This window comes from Eriocheir sinensis, chromosome 1 (genome assembly GCF_024679095.1).
Source record: "Eriocheir sinensis breed Jianghai 21 chromosome 1, ASM2467909v1, whole genome shotgun sequence".
NCBI classification, from domain to species: Eukaryota; Metazoa; Arthropoda; class Malacostraca; order Decapoda; family Varunidae; genus Eriocheir; species Eriocheir sinensis.
In genome coordinates this window covers 12695299-12705668 of record NC_066509.1, presented here as the reverse complement: position 1 = coordinate 12705668, position 10370 = coordinate 12695299, and the positions used below count along the sequence as shown (strand labels likewise).

At 42.1% G+C, this 10370-nt stretch overlaps 1 long non-coding RNA gene across 1 annotated transcript in view; it reads left to right on the top strand.

Annotated features, from left to right (window-relative positions):
* The window catches only part of LOC126995174 (uncharacterized), a 12770-nt gene extending 4486 nt beyond the window's left edge, over positions 1-8284 (top strand). Inside the window, exon 2 of the long non-coding RNA XR_007750055.1 lies at positions 8243-8284. This is a non-coding gene — a long non-coding RNA (uncharacterized LOC126995174). The remainder of the gene's footprint in view (positions 1-8242) is intronic.
* Positions 8285-10370: the final 2086 nt, after the last annotated feature.

Sequence of the window (10370 nt, the reverse complement as noted above, 5' to 3'; positions counted from 1 at the left end):
GTGTGGATCGTACTTAGTAGATTGTATTTTCCTGTTTTTTGGACTCATAACTATTGTGAAAAACATCAATAATTAACTGTTTTAACAATAACTTCAACTGAAACTGATAGATGCAATGTGATTAACTGTCTGAACCCTATGATAGCTATAAGTATATAAAGATTCTCACTTCTTGCAAGGTTTAAAGAGCTATTTCATATGTGAATGTTTGGGGATGAGATGCAGGGTTTCCACTCCTCGGATCACCTGTTTGTCGACCATTGAGTAAATGATGTGGAGACGAGCAAATGAGCGTGATTGATGGGCGCGGTGGAGGACATTTGCGAAGGTCACTCCAAATACTGGAAAGCGGTAGACTGTCAATTGGGTCACCACTCCTTGACAGCGAGATAACTACATATATACCAGGCGGCGGGAGGCACACAGCTTTATTTATTGTTAAAAAGCTTGTAAGTTTGTCATAAGGGCATTACTTACATATAACTGGGTCACAATAAGAATGATTTAAAGGACACTAGTATAAGCTGTCTCCGCTGCTTTTATTGTATACCATTGAAAGGTAGTCTAAGGTAAATTGAAATGGAGTAACGACGGGATGTATAAATCATACGTGATGAGCTTTGGAGGTGTCGCTGATGAATTATCAATTTCGTCTGAATTCCCAGTCAGTATATGTCTTACCCTCGCTGAGAGCCTCTGGTTTTCGTCGTGTCTCATTCGGCTGAGTAATACTTCCCAGCTTTGTTTAATATATAATTCACTATTTATTTATAGTCGGTATTTGTTTGCCATTTTTGCACATTTTTGTGAGGGAAAGGTCAGTGTCGGCGTGGACAGGTAATATGAATGCTTTATGGTGATATGGTGATGGAAGAAGGGTCGTGGTTTTGGTGGACAACACGCGTGATTTTTATCCACAAGACCAACAAGATTCAGTCAGCCTTCCATTATCATCGTCATCATCAACCATAATTAGCCCGCTGCGGGACAAATGCCTTTCCCAACGTTTTCCAATTCTCTGTCTGATGTTAGTGAACTCCATCCTGCTCCAGCAAAGGTTTTAAGTTCTCTCTCTCTCTCTCTCTCTCTCTCTCTCTCTCTCTCTCTCTCTCTCTCTCTCTCTCTCTCTCTCTCTCTCTCTCTCTCTCTCTCTCTCTCTCTCTCTCTCTCTCTCTCTCTCTCACACACACACACACACACACACACACACACACACACACACACACACGTGTCTGCGTATCCTTCTCTGTGCTTGTGTAAATGCACGCACGCCTCTCTCAGACGGGGCTGTTTTTGTTCGTGCTCCCGTGAACGGGCGTCTGTCTCTCTCTCTCTCTCTCTCTCTCTCTCTCTCTCTCTCTCTCTCTCTCTCTCTCTCTCTCTCTCTCTCTCTCTCTCTCTCTCTCTCTCCCCCCATCACACACACACACACACACACACACACACACCTTCGTAATAAGAGCGTCAGCCTCGCCACACACACAGTAATACAAAATGATATCCATCATGAAAATGTGAAGAAAAGAAAGTGGAAAAAAATTAATAAAGGTCACTGCTTTTGCCTGCAGACGCGGATTCTTTGTAAAACTTACTTCAACGAATCTTCGCCTAATAGTTTTTCCGTTCCTACTTCTTTGTTCGCTTCCCCTTCCTGCCTCCCCTGCTCTTCCGACTCCTGCCTTTGGTCTTGCTTCTGCTCCTCTTGCCCTTCGATGTCCTCCTCCTCCTCCTCCTCCTCTTCCTCCTCCTCCTCCTCTTCCTCCTCCTCTTCTTCTCAACGGCTCCAGTATTGTATCTGACGGCTAAAAAGGAGCAGAATTAAGTCACGAAGAAGAATTATTCGTAATGGAAGAATCTTGAGATCTTAAGCCCCGTCTTGTGCCGTCAAACACAAAGGATTTAAAATACTGAAAATTAAAGAAAAACCGTAATTCCACAAAGATACACGTTCATTTTTCCTTTTTGTTTAGCCCAGTTAAAATTACGTCAATTCTTTACGCCGCTTGTAGATACGCAATCTTGTTTTGGAAACAAAATAATGCATTAGTGACCTTTGCCATAAGAGAGAGAGAGAGAGAGAGAGAGAGAGAGAGAGAGAGAGAGAGAGAGAGAGAGATTTTAATTTAAACTGATCCACAAACAGTATCTACAGTTGAGAAAAATGACTTTATGGCCTTCACGGGCCCAGTCTTGGCACATTATTGCCCACAAAGCTATAGACAGAGTAATTAATGACAATGATGACGAGTCAATGTCATAAGCTCTGATGTACACACACTCAAAAAACTATCGTTACAGTGGGATCCGACGAATCTCAAACTGAGCAACCCGGTAATCTCGGCAGGGTTGGTAAGAGTGCGATCACCCCCACCACCTCAGCTCTGCTGGGAGGAGCAGGACAAGACCCCCGTAAGGGAGGGATAGAGAGGAAGGGAGACACTGAGATACCAGATATCACAATAATATTAGCAGAGTGATTTGAGAGCCACTTGTTTAAGCTTTATATTCACAAATTATTCAACAATAATGCTCATATGATATAGGTAACAGCGGTGGGTAGAAGTATTCTGCCATGTCAAAGACAAAAATAACCATCAACGCATGTCAGATATAGTTCAGTTCATAATGTGCCATCCTGGAACTACTGCCTCCACTGAACGTATCTTTTCTTTCATGAACAAGTTGTGGGCATCTGAAAAAAAACCACAACATCGAATTGTAGCGCTACAACCATTGCTGGTAAGAAAGATAGAGTTAAAAGAGTTGAATGGACTTCTACAGGTTGTTTCAATCTGCTCCTGGGCTACCCTTTTCTCTTGTGTTGCCTCATTGGCTGATAAAAAGTAGGAACTTTGCGCACTTTTAAGTTGACGAGTAAGGAATTTGGCGCAGGCGTTTTGAATTGCCTAAATTAGCCGTCTCTGGAGAAGAGTAATTTATTAAATAGCTTGCATGCAGGAGTTAATTTGTCTAATATGTTGGTATAATGACTCGCCAAAAATTATTAGAGAATTGATCTTATTGGGTGCATTCCATGATTGTTTCGAGACAAGCGAATACCGTGACTCGAGCAGTGCATGCCCATAGCTGGGCACGATAACAGAAAACCTTATTCCCGATAACCGATAACTGATAATGGAAAACCTTATCGGTGATAACCGATATTCGTTAACTGGAGACACAAATATAGGCAATAACCGATAACCGATACCCGATATAAAGCCACAATTCCGATAGGCGAAAACAATATTATTGATATTTCAAATAAAAAACATAGATGAATTCAAATTTTCATGATCTGTATTTCAGAAAACTTACAAAACCTGAAAACCACAAGTTGACACGTACATATGGACGGTAATGCCAGAAACGCCTGAACCGGTGTTGTGTTATTTGGCGTCTCCATCGTCAAAAGCTGGCGCTTTTGTTTACAAACACTGGTCTCTCGTGAACTGCGCATGCTCAGACCAGCAAGCGCAGACCTGTACAGTCTCAGAAATCTTTTTAACCGTAATTAGGAGTTGCTGGAAGGCTGAATCAGACATACAGTTCCACTACCACCATCCCCACTGTTTCTAGACCGACACTCTGTACGAGTTGTATTCATATGTACAGAGTGTCGTTCTAAAAACAGTGAGGATGGTGGTACAGTATGTCTGATTCAGCCTTCCAGCAACTCTTAATGTGTTAAAAAGCTTTGTGAGACTGTACAGGGCTACGCTTACTGGTCTGAACATGCACAGTTCACGAGACAAAGTGTTTGTAAACAAAAGCGCCAGCTTTTGACGATGGGACACCAAATAACACAACACCGAGTGCCTTCAATACCATGGCATGCTCACAAACGAATATGGAATATCAAATTTGAGGCAGTGAATAATCATTTTTTGGGCAAAGTTAAATGATTTTTCTCTTTGATATATTGATTTTTGAGTCTAACATAAAAAAAATAACCTAGTGTTTTAATGTTGATCTAAGTATGAAATTTCTTCACCGAAGATATTTCATACCCCGAAGCTTTTTTCATACAACACCGGGCGCCCGGGCCACGCATGCGAATTAAGGAGGAGACAACGGTTTTTTTTTTTTTTTTTTTTTTGAGAAGCGGAAAAAAGTAGCGATTATCGCTAGTTTGGTTACAAAAGTAACGAAGATACTGATATTTACGTAAATAAGTAGCGGATGGCCGATAACCCGATTTTGTTATCAACGATAAAGTATCGCGATAACTTATCGCGATAACGTCCAGCTATGTGCATGCCATACTTATGAAACCAATGCCAATGTTATCTTACCATTTGGGTAATAAGTCAAGTTTATAATCCACTATACTGTAAAGCTATCATAAGTGTTAGCTAAGTCTTACGTAACCTCCTTGGATCAGTGGAGCCGTATGTGGCGATCAGTCAGTGGGATTCACTCTGATATACGAATCATGAGTGACTCATCACCGCAAGGTGTTTATCACATTGTCTAATAAATGGACGAAATTTTAACTCTTCACTTATGTGTCAAGTGTTAAAGCATATTTTCATCACCCCAAACACTACAATATTATAGCTACATTGAACACAGATCAATTCACTTCAACTAAGACTCCACCTGTGTGTTTCATGAAGCGTTACTGTGCCAGCTCAAATGCTTCATTTACGAGTCCTGCTCACTTGGTTCAGGCAAGTGAACCACACCCAACACACGCAGTGATACCAACATGAGTAGCCTGTTCTCAATGGCTTCGTCCTTGGTGTCAGTTTGTATCGTGCTGAATGTGTAACGATAGTTTTTTGAGTGTGTGTACACTGTGGACACACCAACGTTGTAGCACGAGACAGGAGTAAATTCTCTCCTTCAGTAGTCCAGTGCATCGCGATTGCCTAATCTCAAAACAAGCTCGACCGCCACCTCCTTCACTTTGATATTCGCTAAAGTATAAATGCAAAGTCTTGTTGGCCATTTGATTTGGTTTCACTAAAGTCTAAGGCCAGATCACCTTGTTTGGATCATGTGGTCTATGACTATGTGTTCTAAGTATCTGTGTAAATTTTTTTTTTCTCTCTCTCTCTCTCTCTCTCTCTCTCTCTCTCTCTCTCTCTCTCTCTCTCTCTCTCTCTCTCTCTCTCTCTCTCTCTCTCTCTCTCTCTCTCTCTCGAACCACCAATACTATATACCCTCTGCCTTTTCATTCTGTTTATTATCATCTGTCAATCCTTGTCATATTCTTACTTTCTCCATACAGTTTCTATGCTTTCTCAACTCTACCATTTCCTAGCGTTTACTTCCTCTGCTATGCCGTCCTACTCTTCTGCTCTTTATTTTCCCTCTCCTTATCCCTCCTTCATCAATCAATGTCCTTTTTCAGATTTCGTTACCCACCCTATAGGACTTTCGTTTTTCTCTCAACTCTTTACCTTTCCTGATAACATTCTTCCTCTGCTTTAGCTTCTATATTTAATTTTCCTTCTAGTTCTTTTTCTCTTGTTTATCCTCTCTCCTTCCTCGTTACCTACAATTCATTTTTTTCCGGTCTTCATTTTCCTTCCTGTCCCATTTCTTTCACTTATCCGCTTACTCTCTCTCATTTTCCTCTGGTTTCCTGTTCTTCTATGTTTAATTTTCCTTCCTTTCCTCATTGTATCGCTCGCTCCTCCCCTTCACAACCACTTACTACCTTTCCTCTCACTTTCCTCTGCCTTCCTGTCCCTCTACGCTTAATTTTACTTCACTTCCTCTTTCTTTCGCCTTCTCTTTACCTTTCCCACTGCTTACCCTCCTTCCTTTCACTGCTCTGTGCCTTCCTAATCCTTTATTCATACTTTACCTTTTATTCCCTTTTCTCCTGCATATTCTCTCTTTTTTCCTCCTCCCCCCATTGTCCTACGCACTCTCCTGCCTCCCCTGCCTATTACGCCTCTTCTCTCCTCCGCCGCCGTTACAGCCCTCTTCGTTCTCCTCGCCTCTCCATTCTCCTCCCTTCCCACCACTATTACTGCCTTCCCTAATCTCTGCCGCTCCTTCTGCACGCCTCTAATCACTTTACCTTCACTCTTCTCTGCTGTCTTTCTTTCCTTTTCTTTATATGCCTCCCGCTTCCTCTCACTTTTTTTTTGTACTTCTCGCCTTCTGCTATATACACCTTCCCTAACCTACTCTCTGTCAACCCTTCTGTACGTTTCATATCCTTTTTCCTTCCTCTCTTCTCTGTACCCTTTCTTTCCTTCATTTACCTTCCTGCTCTCTCCTTTTTTCTTCCCTTCCCGTCTGGTTTATTTCGTCTTTTCTTTCCTACTTCTCCCTTTCTTTCCTTCATTTTCCGTCCACTCTTCTCTGATTACTTTCTTTTTTTCTTTGCCGTCCTAATTCTTCCCGTTTTTTTAAATATTTGTTCGATTTATGTCGTTTTTTCTTTATTACTTTTTAAAATTTTCTTTTCTTTTTTACCAGTGTGTCTTGTAACTATCCCTTCGTTCCTTTTTATCCCACCTTTCATCTTCGTTTCCTTTGCTTCTCCCTTTTTCTCCCAACTATCCTGATCCTCATCTTTTCTTACCTTCCAATCCTTTTCTCCTGTTCGTTTCCCATCTTTGGCTCACTTTTGTTTCCCTCCCGTATTCCCTTCTCCTTCCGTTCCATTTACACCAATTTCATCCCCTAATTCCACCTCTACTGCTCTTCTCTATTCTCTCTTCCTTCCCTCTCTTTCTCTTCCTCCGCCTCCACGTTCGAAGCAGCGCCAGCCTCGCCGGAAGGAAGGAAGTGAAGTCTCAGTTTCACGGGATTAACGTAACTTGTGTCGACGAAACTAAACGTGACACGCCGCGGCCACACTCTCTTACCGACCGATTGAGGCCTCTCCTGGTCTGGTCTGGTCTGAACTGGTCTGGTCTGGTCTTCTTGTTGGTCTTCTTTTGCGTTGTTTTGGCGGAAGTTTGTTTCCTTTGTCGATGTTTTTCTTTTACTTTGATTCGTTTTTCTCTGTTTGGTTGGTTACGTTGTTTATCGTCAGTGAATGGCTTGAGTAATTCGTTTTGTTCATCCATTCCTTTCTCCGTGTCTCTCTCTTTTTGTGTCTGTCTGTCTGTTCGTCTGCTTCTTTTTCTCTTTCTATATATTAAAAGCAGACACACGCACACACACAAAAAAAAAACACCTCAGGATCTCCGTTGCAAAAAAAAAAAAAAAAAAAAAATCATGAGAATAAACAGTAAAATTAATTAGATCAGCGGCATTCGAAATCCCTCTGACTCCCTAACCCACTGAGAACCACATCACAGGTATTCTCCGAGCTCACCTGTCCTTTACCTTTATCCTCTAACCGAAACACTAGGTAAGATTAATAGAGGTGTTTAGGTGGGCTATTCTCTTTAATGGCAATGTGTTTGTATTGACCATTGGCCTCGCTCTTATCTATTTTTCTATGTATTTTTGAGTTTCGAGATTGCCGGGCCGGGAGTACGCAGAATCAAAGGGGAGAAGCGAATATATGGAGTCTTGTTAAAAAGAGTTAATGGGCATGGCGAGTCGCTAAGAGTTAATTGGGTCGGAAAGGTTAGGTGAGGTTAGTCGTAGTTAGGTTAGGTTAGGAGGCTGCGAAATACGTTAGTGGCTGTTGTTTTTCTGGAAGTAACATGAGGTAAGTTGCGGGTGTGTTGGGGGGTGGGTGGAATAGAGGGGTGTGGGTGGTAGGTGGAGTGTGGTGCTACGGAGGGTGGACTGCAGGACGGAGGGAGTGGGAGGGTGGTGGTTGGAGGCTTGCGGATGTGGCAGGGTGTTAGTGGGTGAGTTGTGGGTGTGGCACGGGTTAGTGGGTAGGTTGTGAGTGTGGCAGGGGTTAGTGGGTGGGTTGTGAGTGTGGCAGGGGTTAGTGGTTGGGTTGTGGGTGTGGCAGGGGCTAGTGGGTGGGTTGTGGGTGTGGCACGGGCTAGTGGGTGGGTTGTGGGTGTGGCACGGGCTAGTGGGTGGGTTGTTGGTGTGGCAGGGGCTAGTGGGTAGGTTGTGGGTGTGGCACGGGCTAGTAGGTGTTTTTTTTTTTTTTTTTTTTTTTACGTCGCGGCCTATAGCGCCGGTAGGCTTCTTCCCGGTGGGGCCTGATGGTCGACCCAAGGCTTCTTCCCGGTGGGTCCTGATGGTCGGCCCAGCCCGTTCTGGCGCAGGCGAGTGTTTATAGTGGCGCCATCTTGCATTGGCTCATGCTGCCCTCCCGGAGCTCATCTTTAATCCTAGAATCTAGAGTCCGGGTTGATAGGTGGTCTTCTGGACAGCATGTGGGTAGTTTTAAGCCACTCGGCGGCGGCTGAAAAATCCCAGCTTGGTGGCACCGGGCGGGGATTGAACTCGCGTCCTCCTGAACGCGGTTCTGTTACTCTGTCGATTCAGCCACCGCCTAGTGGCACGGGCTAGTGGTTGGGTTGTGGGTGTGGCAGGGGTTAGTGGGTGGGTTGTGGGTGTGGTAGGGGCTAGTGGGTGGGTTTTGGGTGTGGTAGGGGCTAGTGGGTGGGTGGCTGGGGTAGTTGAGGGTGTCACAGGGGGTGGATTCAGCTCTAAAGGGAGAAGTTTGAATGAAAAAGGATGTGAGCTTAGGGGATCATGGGCGGCGAGCATTTTTACTCTCGCTGCTTCCCGCCCTGGCAGGCCCCACACGAGCCTTCCCGAGGGGTGGCTGCCGCTGGGCTGGGCCGGCTGCCAGACGCGGCTCGGCTGGGTACGACTTTATGTTTCCAGGCTCCGGGTGTCATAAAACGTGAGAAATAGCAAAAGTTTGTTCTCCATTGTTTTGAAATGTTGAAATGTTATTTCTTCCTTTGGGTGTAGAAAATCCCTGCTTCTGTTATTGCATCATAGATTGAGGATTAAACTGTTTTTTATTGACAAGCGGATATAGAGATAAAGATATTCGGGAAAACAAACGGACAATACTAACAAACAGTTGAACGGAGGGACAGATAGACAGGCAAACTGACACACACACACACACACACACACACACACACACACACACACACACACACACACACGGCCGTCCCGCTTCAAAGAGTCACTCACTCTAAGGACAAACCTGTACAAGAGCCTCCACGCTTGACTTGCTTTCATCAGTCCTCATGCCGGCGACCGTCGGTGGAATATACACCTTATAATCATGCGCCGTCGAGCTCCATAATGTGAGAAATAATTGATTGTCACGCGCGTACTGTGATGTCTCGCACAGGTGATGTCCAGGTGTGAGCAACGCAGATAGGAAGTGAATCACTTCAGCCAGGTGCATTTCACGCAGGTATTGGAAGGAAGCTATCAAATTTTGAATGCGCTAAACTCTGCAAAGCTTGGGGCATGAATGAATGTTGCAACGCTCTGCTGGTCTCATGAATCGACTCGGATATCATGCTTCCCCACCCAAAGATTGGAGTTCATTGATGTTCAGCTTTGCAGAGGAACGCTTGCCAATCCATGTTGAATAAACTTTAGAGATATTTTCGTCACCGTATTACACTTTAAGGTTCCAGAACGCAATATCGATACAAATTCACTATGGAAGTGCCGCTGTAAAATGTAAACCAATCAATAGGTAAGGTCTTCAGATTATCTTCCGTTGGTTGTTTCTTTAAATAAAGCGGAGAGTAGTAATCCAATGTATATCTCAGCATGGTTATTGATTTATCGTCTGGTGATTTTTTAATGGATTAATCTCACCAGTGACGTCTGGTGGTATTTTTTTTTACTTACATGTCTGATAAATGAATATATATATATATATATATATATATATATATATATATATATATATATATATATATATATATATATATATATATATATATATATATATATTCTGTAAACATACATGTTTCATTAAAAGTGATTGTCAGTTCAGCGTTGATTATTTCTTTAGGATCTCTTTTTGTCTAGAGTGTCTAATATATATATATATATATATATATATATATATATATATATATATATATATATATATATATATATATATATATATATATATATATATATATATATATATATATATATATATATATATATATATATATATATATATATATATATATATATATATATATATATATATATATATATATATATATATATATATATATATATATATATATATATATATATATATATATATATATATATATATATATATATATATATATATATATATAGTCTCTGTCTTGCTCTGACAGAAAACTTTGACGTAATTGCTATAACTGAAACATTTATCGACACCACTAATATTGATTTAAGTTCCGAATACAACATAGATGGCTACAGATTCTTCAACAATGATCGTGTAAACCGTAGAGGTGGTGTCGCCCTTTTTGTCAAAAGCTACTTGCAACCCACTGACAAAACACCAAGAAACA